The 24,453-nt window shown below is 36.0% G+C and overlaps 1 long non-coding RNA gene across 1 annotated transcript; it reads left to right on the forward strand.

Annotated features, from left to right (window-relative positions):
• Window positions 1-6,857: 6,857 nt before the first annotated feature.
• Window positions 6,858-7,285, forward strand: LOC128291744 (uncharacterized). Its single transcript, XR_008281569.1, has 3 exons — window positions 6,858-6,922; window positions 7,011-7,099; window positions 7,214-7,285. It is a non-coding gene; the product is annotated as an uncharacterized LOC128291744 (long non-coding RNA).
• The last annotated feature ends 17,168 nt before the right edge of the window (window positions 7,286-24,453 follow it).

Here is a 24,453-nt window from a genome sequence, read left to right on the forward strand (position 1 = left end):
TATACTTAGGCAACCGAAACATCCACATTTATGACCAACACATGCTAATAGGATATCGACATCTATCATACACACAACATTTATCAAACCACAATTGAAAATACCTAATTGTACACAAATTTTATAATTTCATCCATAGATCATATCACCAAACATTTTACATTCATGCCTTAAATCACAATTCCATCATTCAACAAGCATTCATAGACCACATCACACAAGGATGATTGCACATGCATTCATACATAAATATATATATAGATATGCTTACAAACTTCCAATCAAAATGAGCCAAGTTACATGGCCAAATACCACATCAATCTTTGACAATTACAAGCCAATATTTTTTGCCCAAAACACAATGACACATATAACAAAATGGCCAAGTCCCTATACATGCCATACTTTCAGAATACTAAGATCATCAATACCCAAAACAAAAGTTTGATAGTGTGATTCGATTCTCTGACGTTCCCCGATCCGAGCTAGATTGGCGAAAAAACATGGAAAATAAACAGTGTAAGCTATATAGCTTAGTAAGCTTGTATGCAATAAATAAGAAACCTTACAATGCATATAACATTCAAATAATATAACATAATTAAATGTACTTTTACCATGGTCTCATAATCATAACTCATTTCATAACAAAACTTACCTCACATTCATCATTTCAAGCATTTAACAGATATGAGCTTGAAGTACATACCTGTACCCTCTCAAAAGGAGTTTGCACATAATCTCATATTTGACATACCCGTGAACCAATCAGAATAAAAATGTCAGATACTTGGGAAATTTGCACACTAAGTGCCACATATATAGCCAAAGCCACCCAAGTCTCATATCATATAGTTGCTCGCCTTTGAGCTATCAATGGGCCTGATCACACAAGCTGTCAGTCAAGATGTAGCTATACGGTGCTACTTACACAAGCTGTCAAGTATCTGCAACATATGCCAGTATATCAGCCACCGGTAGGACGTACAAGACCAGCACCCAGATCACATAATCAGTAACAGCCCAGTTTTGGCTAAATCAGAACAGTGGTTTTAGAACCACAAATTCGACGTCAGAAAATCATTTTAATATTATTTTATGTGTTTATTATAATAACCCAATTTAGATCCTAGTAGGAACAATGGTTTTGGGACCATAAATCCGAGTTAGAAAAATATTTTAATATTATTTTCTGTGCTTATAATATGTGAATTGACATGTGTGAAAGTTTCGTATGAAAATTCGATCATTTGTGTGCTTAATTTCTGAAATGGACCTAATCGCGTAAAATGTAAAAGTGGTTAGCTATATGTTAAAAGTGTTTAAGTGTTATGGTTTTGTAAATGTGGGGTCCTTATGTTGTTATTAGACCACATGGTTAACGAATGGAAAAAAATGGGCTTATATTGGTGGAAAGTTAAATGTATTTATAAAGGTTATAATGGTAATTAGTAAATTGCATGTGTATTTATAAAGGTTATAATGGTAATTAGTAAATTGCATGTAAATTAACTAAAAACAAAGCCAAAATTGCATTTAGTTCATCCATTCTTTACCAAAATTAGAAATAATAGATAGGTTTTAAGCTTTAGAAGTTTCGGCACACACAAGGTTTAATTAAGGTATGGTTTTTGACTCGATTTTTGATAATTTCTACATTTTTGTGATCAGTGTTAAGTGTTCTAGCTAGCCCATGCTTTAATTCATGAAATTATTGATGATTTGATGAGGTGCCATTGATGAATTCATGAATTTTGTGATGTTAAATGGTGAAAGCTTGGTGATAGATAAATATGTTTTGCATTGTGATTTTTGATGAAATTGCTTATTATGGACAAATTTGTCAAAAAGAGAAATTGAGGGGTTGAAATGTGAAATAAATGATAAATGTGGGCAGATAAAGACCATAGGAAAATTCAGTTATGTATGGGTTTGTTGAAATTATATGTATTTTGTGAATTTGTGAAATAGGGACTAAAGTGTTAAAATGTGAAAATGTGAGGGTTACTTTGTAAAATACACTAAATATGTGTATATGGATTGAATTGAATGATTTTTTGAATAAAAGGGTTAATTTTGAATACATATATATCAAGAAAAGAGAAATTCAGATTTAGATCGAGGGAAATCGAAGATTATCGATTAAACGATCTGAATCATCAATTTCGAGTACAAGGTAAGTTCGTACGTGATAAATGATGTTATAGTTATATTTTAATGCTTTGATAATGCATAAATTGTATAGATATTTGATTACATTTTGAGCTTGATGATAATTGATTAAGTTTGGTAGAAAGTGTGCGAGTTGTAATAACTTCAGCTACAAATGGCACTAATTGTGCGAATTGGAATAGCTTCGGCTACATGAGGCACTAAGTGTGTGATACTGAGATAGCTTTAGTTTATTGAAATGGCACTAAGTGTACGAGATTGTCACGGCTTCGGCAAATCACTGATGCACTAAGTATGTGAATTCTTAAAGCATGGAAAGACTTCTGAATGAATTAATGTATTTGAACAAGAGTTAACGTTGAAATGAATAAATACGGAAAAGTTTAGGTATGTTCGATACCTATGTGGTACATGATTCAATGTGTATGAAGCTTGAGGAATTCGTATAAACATATTAAATGAGATAGAATAGAATTGATGGATGAATTGTGAATTACTAAGTGTTTATTAGTTGATGTTTCATATATTATAAACTGTTGATTATTTATGGTATGAACTTACTAAGCTTTAAAGCTTACTGTATGAAATGTTCACTGTTTTATAGTGTTGTAAAGCTAGCTCAAATTTAGGGATCGTCAACGACATCTATCACACTATCAGACATCTATTTTGGTATCATTTTGAGAGTTGTATATATCGTATATGGCATGTATAGGTTAGTATCATTTTGGTATGTTTTGTGTTGTGATTAGCCATGAGTTTTGGCTTGGAGTAGATGATATGTATGACCTCTTAAGTTGGTCTAATTTGTATGTTCGATAAGTAAGAAATGTGATGTTTATAATGTTCATGTGACAATTTAAATATGGGATGTTGAATTGGCAAGTTTTGCGGTATGGAATAGGTGATAAGATGATGAGAATATACTTTTGAGACTTATGTAAGTTTTAATGATTTTGGTATATTTAGGTTGTGGAATTGAGTAGTGAATTGAATGGTATTTGGATGTTATGCAATATGTATGAAATGGTTGCCTATAAATAATGCAAAATTGTTGTGGTTTTGGTGTGATTGAAATAGGTGGGAAATGTGGCTTAAACCAAGCTTAATTTCACCCCACAGGGTTGAGCACACGGGCATGTGTCTGGACCATGTGTCTTTTGTAATTTAGCTATTCAAGTCAATCTTGAGCACTGCCTAGACACACGGGCGTGTCTGGTGGCCATGCGAGGCACACAACCTTGGTACATAGGCGTGTGTGGCCATTTCGAAGGGTACTCGAGCTAGACACACGAGCGTGTGGTGGGCCATGTAACCCAAGTCAGTTTCAACCACGACCAAGGCACACGGGCATGTCTTGTGGCCATGTGGACAAGTCAGTATATATACCCTGTTTTGCCACGGCCTGTTCACACGGCGTATGACCTTTATAACTTTGAAAAATGTTTAAGTTTTGAAAAATTTTGTATGAGCTCGGTTTAGTCCCGACCCCATTCTAAAGCATGTTTGAGGTCTCGTTGACCTAATATAAGGGACTTTGTAATGATGTATGACCTATGATGTTATAATGATTGAGAAATGAATGCTAAATGTGTTCATCTGTCCGATAATGCCTTTAACCCTATTCCTACCATGGATACGGGTTAGGGGTGTTACATTTGATTGGTATCAGAGCTACAGTTTAGTCGATTCTAGGACTAATATAGCGTGTGAAAGTCTACCTATACATGTCATATATATGAATTGTGATAGTGTGATGATTACTAACGGTTAAAATATGTTTTTCATATAGCTAATGGATCCCGAGCGAGCAATAGTTGATGATGTTGAGATCAATGAGCTCGCTTTCACTCAAGGAGCAGCGCCGACTGAATCTAGGCCGATAACTAGTTGTCAGAGAGGAGAGGCTAAGCAAGCTTTCTGCAAAATGATGACTTAGTGGTTTACGAAATTTGTACGAATAAATCCGGTTGCTCAACAACCTCCACCCCCACCTGTTCCACAATAAGTCCCGGTTGCGCCACAAGTAATAGATCTGATTCGATTGTGTAAGCCACCTGTTGATAAGATTCGTAAACATGGGGCTGAAGAGCTTCGGGCTACGGTTGATGATGATGCCGAGAGGGCTGACTTTTAGCTTGAGAACACTATCCCAGTATTCGATGAGTTGTCCTGTACTCTAGAAGAATGTATTAAATCCGTAGTATCCTTGCTTAGAGGTAATGCATATCACTGGTGGAAAATGTTGACATCGGTGGTTCTTAGAGAACGAGTTACTTGGGAATTCTTTCAGACCAAATTTTAGAAGAAGTACAGAAGCCAAAAATTCCTCGATCAGAAAAATAAAGAGTTTTTGGAATTGAAATAGGGTCGGATGACTGTTACAGAATACGAAAAAGAATTTGTACGTTTGAGCAAGTATGCTTGGGAATATGTGTCTACGAAAGAGATTATGTGCAAAAGATTTCTGGATGGATTCAACAAAGATATAAAGCTGTTAGTCGGGATGCTTGAGCTAAAAAAAATTGTAGTACTGGTTGAGAGGGCTTGTAAAGCCGACGATCTCAGCAAAGAAAAGAGAAAAGTGGATGCAGAGGCGAGAGATTCGAGGAAGAGATCGATGAATAAATCTTATCATTCCTCATCGAAGAAATCAAGAAATTACTTTAATCGATTGACTGCTTCAACGGGATCTCAAAATAGAGATCGCGGGAAGCAATACACTAATCCTAAAGCTCAAGCCACATCAGTGTCGAGCATTGGTAACATAAAAGATGTTAAGCCTGAGTGTCAACAATGTGGAAGACAGCATTTTAGATATTGCTGGGGAAAAAGTAATAACCGAGCTTGTTATAGTTGTGGTTCATGAGATCACTTTATAAAAGATTGCCCAGAGCTAGCTGGAAAAGATAATGTTCAGAACATGAGGCCGAGTAACACTGCAGCTAGAGGTATACCGTTGAGAAACACTGGAAATGTGAGTGGTGGTAGAGGTGTGACGTGAGACACTGCAACAAGATCTGATGCTAGAGCAACTGTACGAGCCTACGCTGTAACACCCCGAATTTGGGCCTAGAAGTATTGGGCCTTGAGTGGGGGTCCGTAAGGAGGTTGTATATAGGTATTTAATTGTGCAATGAAATGAAACAATTAAATGTTTGCTATTAGTGGTTAATGGCTTTGAGAAGTGTTGGAGAAATCTTGGGTTCAAACTTGGGCTTTAGCAAAAATTTTGGTATTAAGTGAAAAAAAAACCTGGATGCTTGGATGAGGGTTTTTAAATTATTGTGTTAAATAAATAACACAAGGAAGCTTGTAGTCTAGTGGTTGCGGTGTCATTAAGGTTGTATGGGAGCCTGGTTCAAGCCTTGGCTCTTGCAATTTATTTTGTTTTTTTAAAGGAACTGGACTTTGGCCTTTAGACCTTATAATTAATTGGGGATAAAATATGACACAAAAAGCCTTGTGGCTTAGTGGCAAGTAGCGTGTGGAGCACTTAAGGGGAGGCATAGGTTCGAATCCCATGGCAAGCAAAGAGCATTTATTTTGCTAACAGGGGGCGGCAAGAGTTGGTGTTGAATTTAAACTCTAATGTTGGAGGGATCCCACATCAGGAAGCTAATATAAGAGTGGTTGTGAAGCTGGCTTTAAATAGAGGGAACCATGAAGAGAGTAAATGTACCTTTCTTGGCTGATCCCTTTCGCTGTATGGCGTGCTCGTTTGGGTTGGGCGTCGGCTAAGAGTGCTCGGAGCGTGGATTAACTCCAGTCTCCTATCAGGTGTGTATTTATCACTACTCTTGTTGTTGGATGGCTACTTGGCGCGATGGGCGAATGGGGCCATGTGGGCCCAATGGGCCTACGCCCAATTGGATAAGTTGTTTGATTGTGTAGTAAATATTGGACTAGGCTAGGTGAATCTAATATTTGTGGCTAGATTTGGGCTAAAAGGGCCACACGAGCGTGTGGGCCCATTTAATGAGAATGGGCTTTAGAGCCATTAGTATTGTTATCCATGTTTAGAATACTTTAGTTTACTAAAATTACCGAAATACCCTTAGTTTGTAAAAATCTTTGAAATACCTCGATTTGTAAAATTACTGAAATACCTTCGACTTGTAAAATTACCAAAGTACCCCGATTTACGTAATTATCGTTTTACCCCGATTTACATAATTACCGTTTTACCTCGATTTACATAATTATCGTTTTACCTCGACTTACGTAATTACTGCTTTTACCCTCGATTTACGTAATTACGCTTTTACCTCGATTTATAGAATTACTATTTTACCCTTGATTTACAGAATTACTATTTTACCCTCGATTTACAAAATTACTAAAATACCCTTAGTTTGTGAAATTACCGAAATACCCTCAATTTGTAAAATTACCAAAATACCCCTGATTTACAAAGTTACAGAAATACCCTTGACTTTCTAAAAATTATAGAAATACCATGGTTTACAAAATTACTGAAATACCCTTGGTTTGTAGATTTACCAAAACACCCTTGTAGGATGAAATGACTAAAATACCCCTATTAGGTAAAAAGACCGTAAAGCCCCTGTAGGGTAAAGTGACCGTAATACCCCTATATGGTAAAATGACGAATATGCCCTTATGTTCCGTATGACTGATGTGCTTAGGATTTACATATATTGATATTGGAATAGTTAAGTTTGAGTGACAGGTGGTGGTTATCGTAGGTGATTGATTATGGAAACGTTTCAACTTCAACCCGTAACAGGTGTGTACTAACCCTCGTAATAGCTTAGATTAATATTTCTTTGAAAGCCAAAGCTTCATATTTTAGTGATTCGGGAATTAATATTTAGATCTATTTTCTATGCACGTTTAAGTTGGATTCACAACGGATATGGGGTAGGAAGGTATTTGGAACGTTCTTCAATGAGTAGATCTCTTGGTAAGTATTCGAACCTTCTTTCCATTTGTATCTTGTGGTTTAAGAAAAGCTAAAAACCCCTCTGTCGACTAAGGCTAAAAGGGTTTTTAGTGTTATTTGGTTTGTTGGTGCTAGTGAGGATTAAAGGCTACCGATCGAGGAGTGTGTGAAAAGCTTGGATCATCGGAGTGACTAAATCTAGTCATCAACTTCGGCAAAGGTATGAACCCAAGGGCCATTGTGGATGGTGGCCGAATGTGTAAGTGATGATAATAGGTAGTTTTCGATTTGGTTTAATAATAACATGGTCTAATCTATAAGTGGTTGATTATAGGACAAATCGCATAGGAGATCTCGTCAAGGAATATCGCAAGTCAGGTGTGTAACGAACCCTTTTTCATAGCTTAAAGCGATAAAATGCCGAAAAGCCGAAATGCCAAAATTCTGGCATTTCGAGGACTTGTGAGCAAGCGAACGCTCACTAGTTAGTTGGAATCGATGAGATGAGGATTGGGAACAATGGAAACTGTAAGGACGTGATTTTGGCTTTCACAGATAGGTTGGGCCTCAAGGGGCTGAATTAGGGCCCAATAGGATTTCGGGCCCATTTGGGCAAATTTGGTAGAAAATGGGAAATCTGTTAAATTGCATGATAAGACTATTATCTGTTATGGATATAGGCTGAATGGGCCTAGATGACAAAATCGGCTAAGTAGGGCCCATTAGGGGTTTTTTTTTTTGGCCCAATAACTCGTTTTCGCTAAAAATGGGCCAGGATCACTGTTTGCACCCATGAATTGTTTGTAACCGTTAATGAACATGGAAACCCTAATTTTTGGTAAAATTACAAGATTACCTTTATAATATGAAAATGACTGTTTTGCCCCTAGGTAAAAATGACCATTATACCCCTAGGGTTTATACATGAACTCAATGCATGGGATTTTGATAAACATGATATGTATGATATGCACATGATATGTATGATATGCACATGACATGTATGATATGCACATCATATGTATGATATGCACACGAGATGTTCATAAATGCATTGGGTTGGGTTTTATATGAATGGAGGAATCGAAAAGGGCTTATGCCCCGATTATTAAAGGGCTTATGCCCTGCTTATCAAAAGGGCTTATGCCCTGTTATCAAAAGGGCTTATGCCCGATTATTAAAGGGCTTATGCCCCAGTTATTAAAAGGGCTTTGCCCTAGTTGTTAAAAGAGGCTAGGCCTCCAGTTATATGATAAAGCAGCTATGCTGCCAGTGGAGAGTTATGGCGGGGTGGGTCGAGTAAATCCCCACATGGTGTGTTGGTTGGTACGGGTGGAGAGTAGCGGATGGTGGTTGAGTAGTCTCCCCAAATGGGTTGCATTATTTCATTGACATTATATGTGATATTGAAATGGGCCTATGGGCCATACCGTTTCTGATAAAAGGCTTGGCAGATAATATGAAATTTAAAAAGGCTTGACCCAAAGGTTATGAAATATGAAATATGAAAAGGGCTATGGCCCAAGACATGTTTAAGATTGGATTTGGGATTAGACCCAACAGGCTGTCATTGTTTTGGGCTCTGAAAGGGCTTGTTGCACACTGAGTTTCCAAACTCACCCCTTTCCTTAACCTTGCAGTGAGCCTTGATATGGGGACTTGGGCGGAGGGATTCAGAGTGGCCACGGTGATCGCTTTTGGACCTTTAAATAAGCTTTGGTTTTCATTTAATTTCCTTTATTTATTATTTATTTTGGGTTGTAATAAGGCCATTTTAACTTTTCTTTTATTTTTCTCGAGATTATTTTATTTTAATAACTTCAAACCTGGTTGATAATTGTTCAAATGGGCTAGACTTAGGACGTGTTTTCAAATCGATACTTGTTTTCAAAATATCTCAACACCACGATTAATCGATTTATCAAAGACGTCCACTTAAACAAATTTAAACTCGATATAACAAAGTGTGGCTATGGTTGTGGGCATGTCAGGATTGGATCCAATCAAAGAGCTTGGTACTTAAGCGACCTTCATGGCTCACCTCCTCTCTCGGATACCTACACGGTGCCCGACTTCCATACACTTTGTTAACTCAACAAAGTATATGGTTTTAAAACACTAAAAACGGAACGTGGGTTTTCAACTCCAATGTGGCACGTCAGATTCGACCATAACGTCTGGGCCGGGTTTGGGGTGTTACATATGCTATTCGAGCACGTGAAGAAGCTTTATCTCTAGATGTTATTACCGGTACTTTTACTCTCTATGATACTAAAGTTACTTTAGAATCTACTGAATTTGTAATTAAAGTATCGAACCCCGTAAGCAAGTGTGTATTGTTGATAGAGTGTGCAAGAATTGTTTGTTGATGATTCGGGGTAATTTTTTTCTGCCTAATTTGATGTTGTTACCATTTGACGAGTTTGACATAATCCTGGGTATGGACTGGTTAACGTTGCATGATGCTGTTATAAATTGCAAATGAAAGATGATTGATTTAAGATGTCAGAGTAATGAGATAATTCGAATTGAATCAGATGTTTTGAATGGATTACCAGCTGTGATTTCAATGATGTTAGCTTAGAAATATGTGAGAAAAGGTTGCAAAGCTTATTTATCTTATGTGCTCGACACGAAAGTGACTGAAAACAAGATTGAATCAGTGCCAGTTGTTTGTGAATATTCATATGTGTTTCCTGATGACTTACTGGGTTTACGTTCGATCCAGGAAGTTGAGTTTGGTATCAAATTAATACCGGGAACTACTCTGATATCGATAGCTCTATACAGAATAACATCGACTGAATTAAAAGATTTGAAAGCTCAGTTGTAAGAATTGACAGATAGAGGCTTCACACGACTGGGTTATTCTCCCTAGGGTGCACTTGTTTTATTTGTGAAAAAGAAAGACGAAACTATGAGAATGTGTAGTTATTATCGACAGCTCAATAAAGTGACGATTAGGAACAAATATCCTTTACTGTGGATAAATTCTTTGTTTGGTCAATTGAAAGGAGCTACGGCATTTTCAAAGATAGACCTGAGATCAAGTTACTATTAGTTACGAGTAAAAGATTCAGACATTCCAAAAAATAAATTTAGAATGAGGTAGAAACACTATGAGTTTCTAGTTATGCCTTTCGAATTAACGAATGCACTTGTTGTTTTTATGGATTTGATGAACAGAATTTTTAAATCGTATTTATATCGATTTGTTGTCGTATTCATTGATGACATTTTGATTTATTCATGTAATGATACTGAACCTACCGAACATATGGGAATAGTACTACAGACTTGACGAGATAAGCAATTATATGCAAAGTTTAGCAACTGTGAATTTTGGTTACAAGAAGTTAGTTTTCTGGGACATGTTTTGTCGGCATCTGGTATTTGAGTTGATCCGAGCAAGATTTCAGCTATTTTGGATTGGAAGCCTCCAAGAAATATTTCTAAAGTTTACCGGTTATTATCGAATGTTCATAAAAGGCTTTTCTATGATTGCAACTCCGTTGACAAAATTGCTTCAAAAATATGTGAAATTTGAATGGCTTGAAAAGTGTCAGAAAAGCTTTAATCAGTTGACAACCCTATTGACTGAAGCTCAAGTGTTAGTACAACTAGAACCGGGTAAAGAATTTGTGATCTATAGCGATGCATCTTTGAATGGTTTAGGCTATGTTTTGATGCAGGAAGGCAAGCCTCAAGACAGTTAAAGCCACATGAAAAGAACAATCCAACGCATGACCTTGAGTTAGTTGCGATTGTATTTGCTTTGAAGATTTAGCGCCATTATCTGTTTGGTGAAAAATGTCATGTATATTCTGAACACAAAAGCTTAAAATATCCGAGGACTCAGAAACATTTGAAACTACGACAGAGAATATGGCTAGAACGGCTAAAAGACTACGAGCTGGTTATTGATTATCATCTAGGAAAAGTAAATATTGTTACTAATGCTTTAAGTAAAAAATCATAGTTTGCATTACGCGTGATGAATACTCAGTTAACTTTGTCTGATGATTGTTCAGTTTTAGCTGAGTTAAAAGCAAGACTGTTATTTATTCAAAAGATTTACGAAGTTCAGAAGGTTGATAACGAATTATGAGCAAAACGAGTTCAATTTGATTTGAATACTGATTCAGAATTTCAAGTTGATGATAATGATTGTTTGAGATTCCGAAGTCAGATTTTTGTTCTGATAAATTCAGAGTTAATTCAAATGATTTTAAATAAAGCTCATAGCAGTCGTCTATCTATTAATCTGGGAAGTACTAAAATTATAATGATCTGAAATAGTTTTATTGGTGGCATGGTATGAAACGAGATATCTCGAAATTTGTTTCGAAATGCTTAATTTGTCAGCAAGTTAAAGTTGAACATCAAGTTCTATCTAGGTTACTTCAACTGATTATGATTCCTGAGTGGAAATGGGACAAAATCACAGTGGATTTTGTATCAGGTTTACCTCTGACACCGAGTAAGAAAGATGCAATCTGGGTTATGGTTGATAGATTGACTAAATCAGCTCATTTCATTCCAGTTCGTATAGATTATTCACTTGATAAGCTTGTTAAGTTGTACATTTCTCATATTGTGGAAGAAACTGCAAGATGCGTTAGGTACGAAACTACACTTTAGCACTGCTTTTCACCCACAGACAAATGGTCAATCTAAACAGATTATTCAGATACTCGAGGATATGTTGAGATGTTGTATTCTTGAGTTTGAAGGTACGTGGGAATGATACTTGCCATTGATTGAATTTGCATATAATAATAGCTTTCAATCGAGTATCAAAATGGCTCCTTATGAGGCTTTATACGGTAGAAAATGTAGAAGATCATTGTATTGGATAGAGCATAGTGAGAATAAGATTCACGGGGTTGATTTGACCAGAAAAACAAAAGAAAAAGTGAAAGTAATTCTAGATAGTCTGAAAACAGTTGCAGATCATTAGAAATCGTATGTAGATTTAAAAAGAAAAGATATTCAGCTTCAGATCGATGACAAAGTGTTTTTGAAAGTCTCACCATGGAAGAAATTATTTCAATTCAGCAAAAAAGGCAAATTGAGTCCGAGATTCATTAGGCCGTATAAGATTATCGAGCGTATCGGGCTAGTTGCTCATAGTTGTTGCCACCTGAATTGGAAATGATTCACAATGTATTCCATGTATTGATGCTACAAAGATACAGATCATATCCTTCGCATGTTATTTTCCCGACTGAGGTTGAAATTCAGCCCAATATGTCTTATGAAGAATAACTGAAACAAATTTTAGCTCGTAAGATCAAAGACCTGAGAAATAAAAGAATAGCGTTAGTGAAAGTGTTGTGGCATTGAAACGGGGTTGAAGAAGCCACGTGGGAACCCGAGGATGCTATGAGAAAGCAAAATCCCACCCTATTCACTAGTAAGATTTTCGGGGACGAACATCCCTAAAGGGGGAGTTGTAACAGCCCGATTTAGACCCTAGTCGAAACAGTGGTTTTGGGACCACAAATCTGAGTTAGAAAAATATTTTAATATTATTTTATGTGTTTATAATATGTGAATTGACAAGTGTGAAAGTTTCGTATGAAAATTTGATCATTTGTGTGCTTAATTTATGAAAAGGACCTAATCGCGTAAAATGTAAAAGTGGTTAGCTATATGTTAAAAGTGTTTAACTGTTATGGTTTTATAAATGTCGGGTCCTTATGTTGTTATTAGGCCACATGGTTAATGGATGTACAAAAATGGGCTTATATTAGTGGAAATTTAGATGTGTTTAAAAAGGTTATAATGGTAATTAGTAAATTGAATGGTATTTGGATGTTATGCAATATGTATGAAATGGTTGATTTGGTTGCCTATAAATGATACAAAATTGTTGTTGTTTTGGTGTGATTGAAATAGGTGGGAAATGTGGCTTAAACCAAGCTTAATTTCACCCTACAGGGTTGACCACACGGGCATGTGTCTGGACCATGTGTCTTTTATAATTTAGCTATTCAAGTCAATCTCGAGCACTGCCTAGGCACACGGGTGTGTCTGGTGGCCATGCGAGGCACATAACCTTGGTACATAGGCGCGTGTGGCCATTTCGAAGGGTATAAGAGCTGGACACACGAGCGTGTGGTGGGCCATGTAACCCAAGTCAGTTTCAACCACGACCAGGGCACACGGGCATGTCCTGTGGCCATGTGGACAAGTCATTATATATACCCTGTTTTTCCACGGTCTATTCACACGGGCGTATGACCTTTATAACTTTGAAAAATGTTTAAGTTTTGAAAAATTTTGTATGAGCTTGGTTTAGTCCCGACGCCTTTCTAAAGCATGTTTAAGGTCTCGTTGACCTAATATAAGGGACTTTGTAATGATGTATGACCTATGATGTTATAATGATTGAGAAATGAAAGCTAAATGTGTTGATCTATCTGGTAATGCCTTTAACCCTATTCTTACGATAGATACGGGTTAGGGGTGTTACATTTGATTGGTATCAGAGCTACAGTTTAGTCGATTCTAGGACTAACATAGCGTGTGAAAGTCTACCTATACATGCCATATATATGAATCGTGATAGTGTGATGATTACTGATGGTTAAAATATGTTTCTCATATAGCTAATGGATCCCAAACGAGTAATAGTTGATGATGTTGAGATCAATGAGCCCGCTTTCGCTCAAGGAGCAGCGCCGACTAAATCTAGGCCGATAACTAATAGTCAGAGACGAGAGGCTAAGCAAGCTTTCTGCCAAATGATGACTTAGTGGTTTACGAAATTTGTACGAACAAATCCGGTTGCTCAACAACCTCCACCCCCACCTGTTCCTCAACAAGTCCCAGTTGTGCCACAAGTAATAGATCTGATTCGATTGTGTAAGCCACCTTTTTTATATGTTTCGTAAACATGGGGCTGAAGAGCTTCGGGATAGGTTGATGATGACGCCGAGAGGGCTGACTTCTAGCTTGAGAACACTACCCGAGTATTTGATGAGTTGTCCTGTACTCCAGAAGAATGTATTAAATCTGTAGTATCCTTTCTTAGAGGTAATGCATATCATTGGTGGAAAATGTTGACATCGGTGGTTCCTAGAGAACGAGTTACTTGGGAATTCTTTCAGACCAAATTTTAGAAGAAGTACAGAAGCCAAAAATTCCTCGATCAGAAAAATAAAGAGTTTTTGGAATTGAAACAGGGTCGGATGACTGTTACAGAATACAAAAAAGAATTTGTACGTTTGAGCAAGTATGCTTGGAAATACGTGTCTACGGAAGAGATTATGTGCAAAAGATTTGTGGATGGATTCAACAAAGATATAAAGCTGTTAGTCGGGATACTTGAGCTGAAAAAAATTGTAGTATCTTGGTTGAGAGGGCTTGTAAAGCCAAGATCTCAAAGAAAGAAAAGAGAAAAGTGGATGCAGAGGCGAGAGATTCGAGGAAGAGATCGATGAATAAATCTTATCATTCCTCATCGAAGAAATCAAGAAATTACTTTAATCGATTGACTGCTTCAACGGGATCTCAAAATAGAGATCGCGGGAAGCAATACACTAATCCTAAAGCTCAAGCCACATCAGTGTCGAGCATTGGTAATATAAAAGATGTTAAGCCTGAGTGTCAACAATGTGGAAGACAGCATTTTAGATATTGCTTGGGAAAAAGTAATAACCGAGCTTGTTATAGTTGTGGTTCATGATATCACTTTATAAAAGATTGCCCAGAGCTATCTGGAAAAGATAATGTTCAGAACATGAGGCCGAGTAACACTGCAGCTAGAGGTATACCACCGAGAAACACTGGAAATGTGAATGGTGGTAGAGGTGTGATGCAAGACACTGCAACAAGATCTGATGCTAGAGCACCTGTACGAGCCTACGCTATTCGAGCAGGTGAAGAAGATTTATCTCCAGATGTTATTACCGGTACTTTAGTCTCTATGATACTAAAGTTACTTTAGAATCTACTGAATTTGTAATTAAAGTATCAAACCCCGTAGGCAAGTGTGTATTGATGATAGAGTGTGCAAGAATTGTTCGTTGATGATTCGGGGTAATTGCTTTCTGCCTGATTTGATGTTGTTACCATTTGACGAGTTTGACATAATCCTGGGTATGGACTGGTTAACGTTGCATGATGCTGTTGTAAATTGCAAATGAAAGATGATTGATTTGAGATGTCAGAGTAATGAGATTATTCGAATTGAATTAGATGTTTTGAATAGATTGCCAGCTGTGATTTCAATGATGTTAGCTCAGAAATATGTGAGAAAAGGTTGCAAAGCTTATTTAGCTTATGTGCTCGACACGAAAGTGACTGAAAAGAAGATTGAATCAGTGCCAGCTGTTTGTGAATATTCATATGTGTTTCCTGATGAGTTACTGGGTTTATGTTCGATCCGAGAAGTTGAGTTTGGTATCAAATTAATACCGGGAACTACTCCGATATCGATAGCTCTATACAGAATGACGTCGACTAAATTAAAAGAGTTGAAAGCTCATGTGACAGCCCTAATTTGGCCTTAGTCAGAAAGTTGTTTCGGGATCACAAAACCGAGTCACAGAAATAATTAAATGTTATACTTTGTGTTTATTATATGTGAAAGTGCATGTGTGAGAATTTCATGCTTTGATTTTTGTCATTTGAGACTAATATTATGAAATAGGACCTATGTGAAAATTTCTGAAAATGCTATAGGCCAAATTGTAGTGGGCAAATAATTTGTAGCGTAAAATGGGAGGATTTACGTGTCAAACTCCCCATTTTATGTGTAGTGGCTGGCCATGATGTTGGTGGGAAGCAACATGTGCATTAGATAATAATAATTTAAGACATGAAGTTATGGTACTAATTGATATGTCTCATTTTATGTCATAAAATAAAGACTAAAAATAACAAAATGATGGAAGGGAAAAGTTTGTCCATCCTTGTTCATGGTAGCCGAAAATAGAAGAGAAAGGAGAGGAAAAGAGCTCTTGAATGTTCAGTCACTTAGGGAAGAAAATCCAAGGTGAGTTCAAGGTGCTTTGCTTCTATTTTGATGTTCATGGGTTTTTCTTTTTTCTACCTTAACCCATGAAGCATATTTTTGATTTTTGGTTGTGTTGTGAGCATTCGGTCATGAATGGAAATGAGAGAAATGGTTGTTGTTTCATGTTCTTTTGATAAAAAATGGAGAATAGATGAAGTTGAGCCAAGCAAATGAGCATGCATGTGCCTTAGATGCTAAGGGGGGAAAATCGGCTAACATGTTGTGTGTATTATGGATGAATGTGAACTTGGATAATATTGAGTAATGTTGTGCTTTAAAATGATGAAAGGAAGATTATGCTAAAGTGAATTTATAGGTATGTGATGATTGATTTGTGATATGCATGTTTAAATAACATGCATGCAAGGTATGTGTGAAAGAGTGAATTGGTAATAAATATGCTTGGGACAGCAGCAGTAATGTGATTTTGGAAAATCACCATAAATTGTGGGAGATGAGTTAGAAGCTGAATAAATTATGTAATTAAAGCTTAATGAGTCTAGTTTCTTATAAAGAAACCGTGTAAGCAAAAGAATTGTCGATGATGAGATATTTGAAGTGATGTGGGACAGGGTCAGGATGACTTCTAGATCCTCTGTTCTGTTTTTATAAAATCATTATAAATTGTACAAAAATGGTTATAAGATTAAGTTTATATTCTTAGACTCCTTAATGAGTCTAGTTTCAAATGAAATAAACGAGAACATATTTTGAATTCTGTACAATGAGAAATTTGATTCGTAGTGAAGAGTGGTCAGATTAGTCAAGCAGTGAAATAAGGGAAACTTTAAGAAAAATCTGGTATTGATTAGCCCAACCAAAAATCCTAAATATTTTATGGGTAAAATATATATGGGTCTATTTTCATAGAAAATTAACGACACTTGATTTGGAGTTTCTTAGCTCCAGTTATAAATGATTTAGTGACTGTTGCTCAGGAAGACAGCTTGCAGTGAAATTATGATTATGCGGTAAACATCGACAAAAATTTGTTAATGAGTTGCTTATTAATTTCTTATAAGCTTACTATGATCAGTAGGTGTGAAAGTTGAATATATATATGTATATATTATATTTTGAAAGTGATGCTTGAATAGTCGAATAATGACTAGTTTAAAATCTTTAAGTTTTAAGCTCAAGAGCATAAAGGGGCAAATTCGGATAAGAGAAAAGAGAAAGTAATCGAATAGCCGTTGTAATCGTTTGGCAACATTCGAGGTAAGTTCTTAAGTGTTTAAGCTTGATTCCTTTTTATATGCCCAAGAGTTAAATTAATATGGTAAAGGGAATGTAAGTTTTGTTTAGTTAATGTGCCGAATATGTAATGATTTAAGGCTATAAGCCGATTATGGCTATTATGCTTAAGTTGAATTGGATTTGGAAATTTGATGCACTAAATGAGTGTTACAATGAATAAACTATGCCATATATGTGCTGGTGGAGATATCACGATTTGTGATTATTAAATACTGAAAGGAAACCATGATGTGTATAAAATTATTATTATTAGTCCTTTGTGGTAGCCGAATATGGCTTGGCACTAAAGTGATTAAATGTGAACTTCGATGAGGTAAACCATTAAAAGTGTGGTGCTATAAGACTATGGGCTAATACGATATGTGGATTCATTCCGTAAAGTAAATTATTCAGGTATGCGATATGTACTTAGGCATGTTAAATCAATTGGAATTGAATCATGAATGTGAATTGAGAAGCATAGGTAAAAATGCCTATGACATATATGTGAGTAAGGGTAAAACCATCGTAAATTATCGATAAGGATGGCCTATGTGCGGAACGATCTTATAATTGCTAATTTGAAAGGTTGTGTGTGAATCAGTGAGCAATATGTATATATTAGATGAATCGTGACCTTTTGGTTCTACTTGAACTAAGTTGCGCGATAAATAATTTATGCATATGACTTATAGTCGAATGGTCACTATGGGTTAAGTTTGAATGGTGAAATGGAAATGTGATATGTTGAATGAGATGTGTTAATATATGATTAAATATGCATGATATTTGATGTGTATCTGGGCTTAAAGACCCGCAGGCTTCGTGCTGGTAAAATATCCGGGTTAAATCCCACAGGCTTCGTGCTGGTATTATATCAGGGATAAATCCCGTAGGCCTAGTGCTGGTATTATATTTGGTCCTTCGTGCCTAGGAGGCTTCGTGCCGGTGATGTGTATTCGGGCCTTCGTGTTCAGCGTGCTCGTCGCGGTGATGTATATTCGCCGCCGTGCCTAGCGTGCTTCGCGCTTGCGGTAATGTGTATTCGCCTTCGTGCATAGCGAGCTTCGTGTCGGTGATGTGTATTCGGGCCTTCGTGCCTAGTAGGCTTCGTGCCGGTGATGTATATTCGGGCCTTTGTGCCTAGCGTGCTTCGTGTTGGTGATGTGTATTTGGGCCTTCGTGCCTCAGCGTGCTTCGTCTTGGTGATGTGTATTCGCCTTCGTGCCTAGCGCATTTAATGCCGGTGAAATGATATGTTATGTGAATTCGGTGGTCCTTGTAAGATAAGGGTTTAGCGAATGTTAAAGATGAAATGATAGTGTATTGTATCATGCTTATATGGCCTAATGGCAAGTATAACATGTTGGTAAATATGCAATGTGCTTTTATAATCAAATGATAAGTTGAATGTGAGTGAAATGTTATGCATAAGCTATCAAATGTTAAGTGTGAAAATGAGATGAAAGAAAAGTGTTTGAGATGTATAATTATATACGTTCGAATGATGTTAGTACTCAATTGATATGAATATGTTATATGGAACTTGTTGATTTGATTATTCGGGCCTTTGAGCTTAGCAGACTATAATGTCGGTAAGACACTATTCGGGCTTTCGAGCCTAGCAGGCTATAAAGCCGGTGAAATGATATCGGGCCTCGAGCCTAGTAGGCGAAATGCCGGTGATTTGAGAAAAGCCTATGACTAAGGTACCTCGTGTTAGATTGTCAAATGAATACATTTAATACGTAAAGTGGGCCAGGTACGCGGTATGTACTCAGATGTGAGTTTGATTTGAAGTGAATCATAAGTGAGTAATTGATACGTACGTGAATAAATGTTAAAACTATACCTATGACCATGATACACCTGGTCAGGGTGTGAAAGTATGTGAGGGTATTTGATTTAAATATGTTATATGAATTCAAATTAAGTGCGATAAGAATGCGGAACGTGCATTATGTGCTTGTGTATATTCGGCCAGATGGCAATATCCCTAGAATTTGGCCTCTTAAGAAATTAAATAATCGAAGTATAATTGCGTTTATTTGTTTGCATTGCTTAAGACTTACTAAGCTTATGAAAGCTTACTCCGTTGTTACATTTCTCTGTTTTATAGATTGTTGACTTTAGTTACCTGCTCGAGTTGGAGTTCGCCGGAGATATTATCACACTGTCGAGCTCACGTTATCGGTGTAAGTAAATCCTAGTATTTCGAGTCTATGGCATGTATAGGGTTTTAATGTTTTGGACCTTGTAAGCTCATATATGGGATAGATTGCATGTGAAAAGAAAAGTTTTAAATTGATTGAAATTTTTCAGCACGGTTTTTGTGTGATTGACTGAGTTTAAGCCGGGTAACACCTCGAACCCTGTTCCGGTGAGGGATACGGGCGAGGGGTGTTACAGCTCAGTTGTAAGAATTGACAGATAGAGGCTTCGCACGACTGGGTTATTCTCCCTAGGGTGCACTGGTTTTATTTGTGAAAAAGAAAGACGAAACTATGAGAATGTGCATTGATTATCGACAGCTCAATAAAGTGACGATCAAGAACAAATATCCTTTACTGTGGATAGATGCTTTGTTTGATCAATTGAAAGGAGCTACTGCATTTTCAAAGATAGACCTGAGATCAAGTTACTATCAGTTACGAGTAAAAGATTCAGACATTTCGAAAAATAAATTTAGAATGAGGTACAGACACTATGAGTTTCTAGTTATGCCTTTCGGATTAACGAATGCACCTATTGTTTTTATGGATTTGATGAATAGAATTTTTAGATCGTATTTATATCGATTTGTTGTCATATTCATTGATGACATTTTGATTTATTCATGTAATGAAACTGAGCCTACCGAACATATGGGAATAGTACTACAGACTTTACGAGATAAGCAATTATATGCGAAGTTTAGCAAATGTGAATTTTGGTTACAAGAAGTTAGTTTTCTGGGACATGTTTTGTCGGCATCTGGTATCTGAGTTGATCCGAGCAAGATTTCAGCTATTTTGGATTGGAAGCCTCCAAGAAATGTTTTTGAAGTTTGCCGATTATTATCGAAGATTCATAAAAGGCTTTTCTATGATTGCAACTCCGTTGACAAAATTGCTTCAAAAATATGTGAAATTTGAATGGTTTGAAAAGTGTCAGAAAAGCTTTAATCAGTTGACAACCCTATTGACTAAAGCTCAGGTGTTAGTACAACTAGAACCAAGTAAAGAATTTGTGATCTATAGCGATGCATCTTTGAATGGTTTAGGCTGTGTTTTGATGCAGGAAGGCAAAGTCATAGCTTATGCCTCAAGACAGTTAAAGCCGCATGAAAAGAACAATCCAACGCATGACCTTGAGTTAGTTGCGATTGTATTTGCTTTGAAGATTTAGCGCCATTATCTGTTTGGTGAAAAATGTCATGTATATTCTGAACACAAAAGCTTAAAATATCTGAGTACTCAGAAACATTTGAAACTACGACAGAGAATATGGCTAGAACGGCTAAAAGACTACGAGCTGGTTATTGATTATCACCTAGGAAAAGTAAATATTGTTACTAATGCTTTAAGTAAAAAATCATAGTTTGCATTACGCGTGATGAATACTCAGTTAACTTTGTCTGATGATTGTTCAGTTTTAGCTGAGTTAAAAGCAAGACTGTTATTTATTCAAAAGATTTACGAAGTTCAGAAGGTTGATAACGAATTATGAGCAAAACGAGTTCAATTTGATTTGAATACTGATTCAGAATTTCAAGTTGATGATAATGATTGTTTGAGATTCCGAAGTCAGATTTTTGTTCTGATAAATTCAGAGTTAATTCAAATGATTTTAAATGAAGCTCATAGCAGTCGTCTATCTATTAATCTGGGAAGTACTAAAATTATAATGATCTGAAACAGCTTTATTGGTGGCATGGTATGAAACGAGATATCTCGAAATTTGTTTCGAAATGCTTAATTTGTCAGCAAGTTAAAGCTGAACATCAAGTTCTATCTAGGTTACTTCAACCGATTATGATTCCTGAGTGGAAATGGGACAAAATCACAGTGGATTTTGTATCAGGTTTACCTCTGACACCGAGTAAGAAAGATGCAATCTGGGTTATGGTTGAAAGATTGACTAAATCATCTTATTTCTTTCCAGTTCGTACAAATTATTCACTTGATAAGCTTGTTAAGTTGTACATTTCTCAGATTGTGGGATTGCATGGAGTATCTATTTCTATTGTTTCGAATAGAGATCCAAGGTTCACATCGTACTTTTAGAAGAAACTGCAAGATGCGTTAGGTACGAAACTACACTTTAGCACTGCTTTTCACCCACAGACGAATGGTCAATCTAAACAGATTATTCAGATACTCGAGGATATGTTGAGATTTTGTATTCTCGAGTTTAAAGTTACGTGGGAACGATACATGCCATTGATTGAATTTGCATATAATAAAAGCTTTCAATCGAGTATCAAAATGGCTCCATATGAGGCTTTATACGGTAGAAAATCTAGAAAATCGTTGTATTGGATAGAGCCTAGTGAGAATAAGATTCACGGGGTTGATTTGACAAGAGAAATAGAAGAAAAAGTGAAAGTAATTCGAGATAGTCTAAAAACAGTTGCAGATCGTTAGAAATCTTATGTAGATTTAAAAAGAAAAGATATTGAGCTTCAGATCGATGACAAAGTGTTTTTGAAAGTCTCACCATGGAAGAAATTACTTCGATTCGACAAAAAAGGCAAATTGAGTCCGAGATTCATTGGGCTGTATAAGATTATCGAGCGTATCGGGCTAGTTGCTCATAGTTGTTGCCACCTAAATTGGAAACGATTCACAATGTATTCCATGTATTGATGCTACAAAGATACAGATTAGATCCTTCGAATGTTATTTCCTCGACTGAGGTTGAAATTCAGCCCGATATGTCTTATGAAGAAGAACTGAAACAAATTTTAGCTCGTAAGATCAAAGACCTGAGAAATAAAAGAGTAGCGTTAGTGAAAGTATTGTGGCATTGAAACGGGGTTGAAGAAGCCACGTGGGAACCCGAGGATGCTATGAGAAAGCAAAATCCAAACCTATTCACTGGTAAGATTTTCGGGGACGAACATCCCTAAAGGGAGAGTTGTAACAGCCCGGTTTAGACCCTAGTCGGAACAGTGGTTTTGGGACCACAAATCTGAGTTAGAAAAATATTTTAATATTATTTTCTGTGTTTATAATATGTGAATTGACAAGTGTGAAAGTTTCGTATGAAAATTTGATCATTTGTGTGCTTAATTTATGAAAAGGACCTAATCGCGTAAAATGTAAAAGTGGTTAGCTATATGTTAAAAGTGTTTAAGTGTTATGGTTTTGTAAATGTGGGGTCCTTATGTTGTTATTAGGCCACATGGTTAATGGATGTACAAAAATGGGCTTATATTAGTGGAAATTTAGATGTGTTTAAAAAGGTTATAATGGTAATTAGTAAATTGAATGTAAATTAAGTAAAAACAAAGCCAAAATTACATTTATTTCATCCATTCTTTACCGAAAATAGAAATAATAGATAGGTTTAAAGCTTTAGAAGTTTCGGCACACACAAGGCTTAATTAAGGTATGGTTTTTTACTCGACTTTTGACAATTTATACATTTTTGTGATCAGTGTTAAGTGTTCTAGCTAGCCCATGCTTTAATTCATGAAATTGTTGATGATTTGATGAGATGCCATTGATGAATTCATGAATTTTGTGATGTTAAATGGTGAAATATGAAAGCTTGGTGATAGATAAATATGTTTTGCATTGTGATTTTTGATGAAATTGCTTATTATGGACTAATTTTTCAAAAAGAGAAATTGAGGGGTTGAAATGTGAAATAAATGATAAATGTGGGCAGATAAAGACTATAGGAAAATTTGGTTATGTATGGGTTTGTTGAAATTATATGTATTTTGTGAATTTGTGAAATTGTGAAATAGGGATTAAAGTGTTAAAATGTGAAAATGTGAGGGTTACTTTGTAAAATACACTAAATATGTGTATATGCATTGAATTGAATGATTTTTTGAATAAAAGGGTTAATTTTGAATACATATAGATCAAGGAAAGAGAAATTCAGATTTAGATCAAGGGAAATCGAAGATTATCAATTAAACGATCTGAATCATCAATTTCGAGTACAAGGTAAGTTCGTACGTGATAAATGATGTTATAGTTATATTTTAATGCTTTGATAATGCATAAATTGTATAGATATTTGATTACGGTTTGAGCTTGATGATAATTGATTAAGTTTGGCAGTAAGTGTGCGAGTTGGAATAACTTCGGCTACAAATGGCACTAATTGTGCGAGTTGGAATAGCTTCGGCTACATGAGGCACGAAGTGTGATATACTGAGATAGCTTCAGTTTAATGAAATGGCACTAAGTGTGCGAGATTGTCACGGCTTCGGCAATTCACTGATGCACTAAGTGTGTGAATTCTTAAAGCTTGGAAAGACTTCCGAATGAATTAATGTATTTGAACAAGAGTTAAGGTTGAAATGAATAAATACGGAAAAGTTTAGGTATGTTCGATACCTATGTGGTACATGATTCTATGTGTATGAAGCTTGACGAATTCGTATAAACATATTAAATGAGATAGAATAGAATTGATGGATGAATTGTGAATTACTAAGTGTTTATTAGTTGATGTTTCATATATTATAAACTATTGATTATTTATGGTATGAACTTACTAAGCTTTAAAGCTTACTGTATGAAATGTTCACTGTTTTATAGTGTTGTAAAGCTAGCTCAAATTTAAGGATCGTCAACGACATCTATCACACTATCAAACATCTATTTTGGTATCATTTTGAGGGTTGTACATATCGTATATGGCATGTATAGGTTAGTATCATTTTGGTATGTTTTGTGTTGTGATTGGCCATGAGTTTTGGCTTGGAGTAGATGATATGTATAACCTCTTAAGTTGGCCTAAATGGTATGTTTGATAAGTAAGAAATGTGATGTTTATAATGTTCATGTGATAGTTTAAATATGTCATGTTGAATTGGCAAGTTTTGCGGTATGGAATAGGTGATAAGATGATGAGATTATACTTTTGGGACTTATGTAAGTTTTAATGATTT

The sequence above is a fragment of the Gossypium arboreum genome, chromosome 4 (assembly GCF_025698485.1).
Source record: "Gossypium arboreum isolate Shixiya-1 chromosome 4, ASM2569848v2, whole genome shotgun sequence".
Lineage (NCBI taxonomy): Eukaryota > Viridiplantae > Streptophyta > Magnoliopsida > Malvales > Malvaceae > Gossypium > Gossypium arboreum.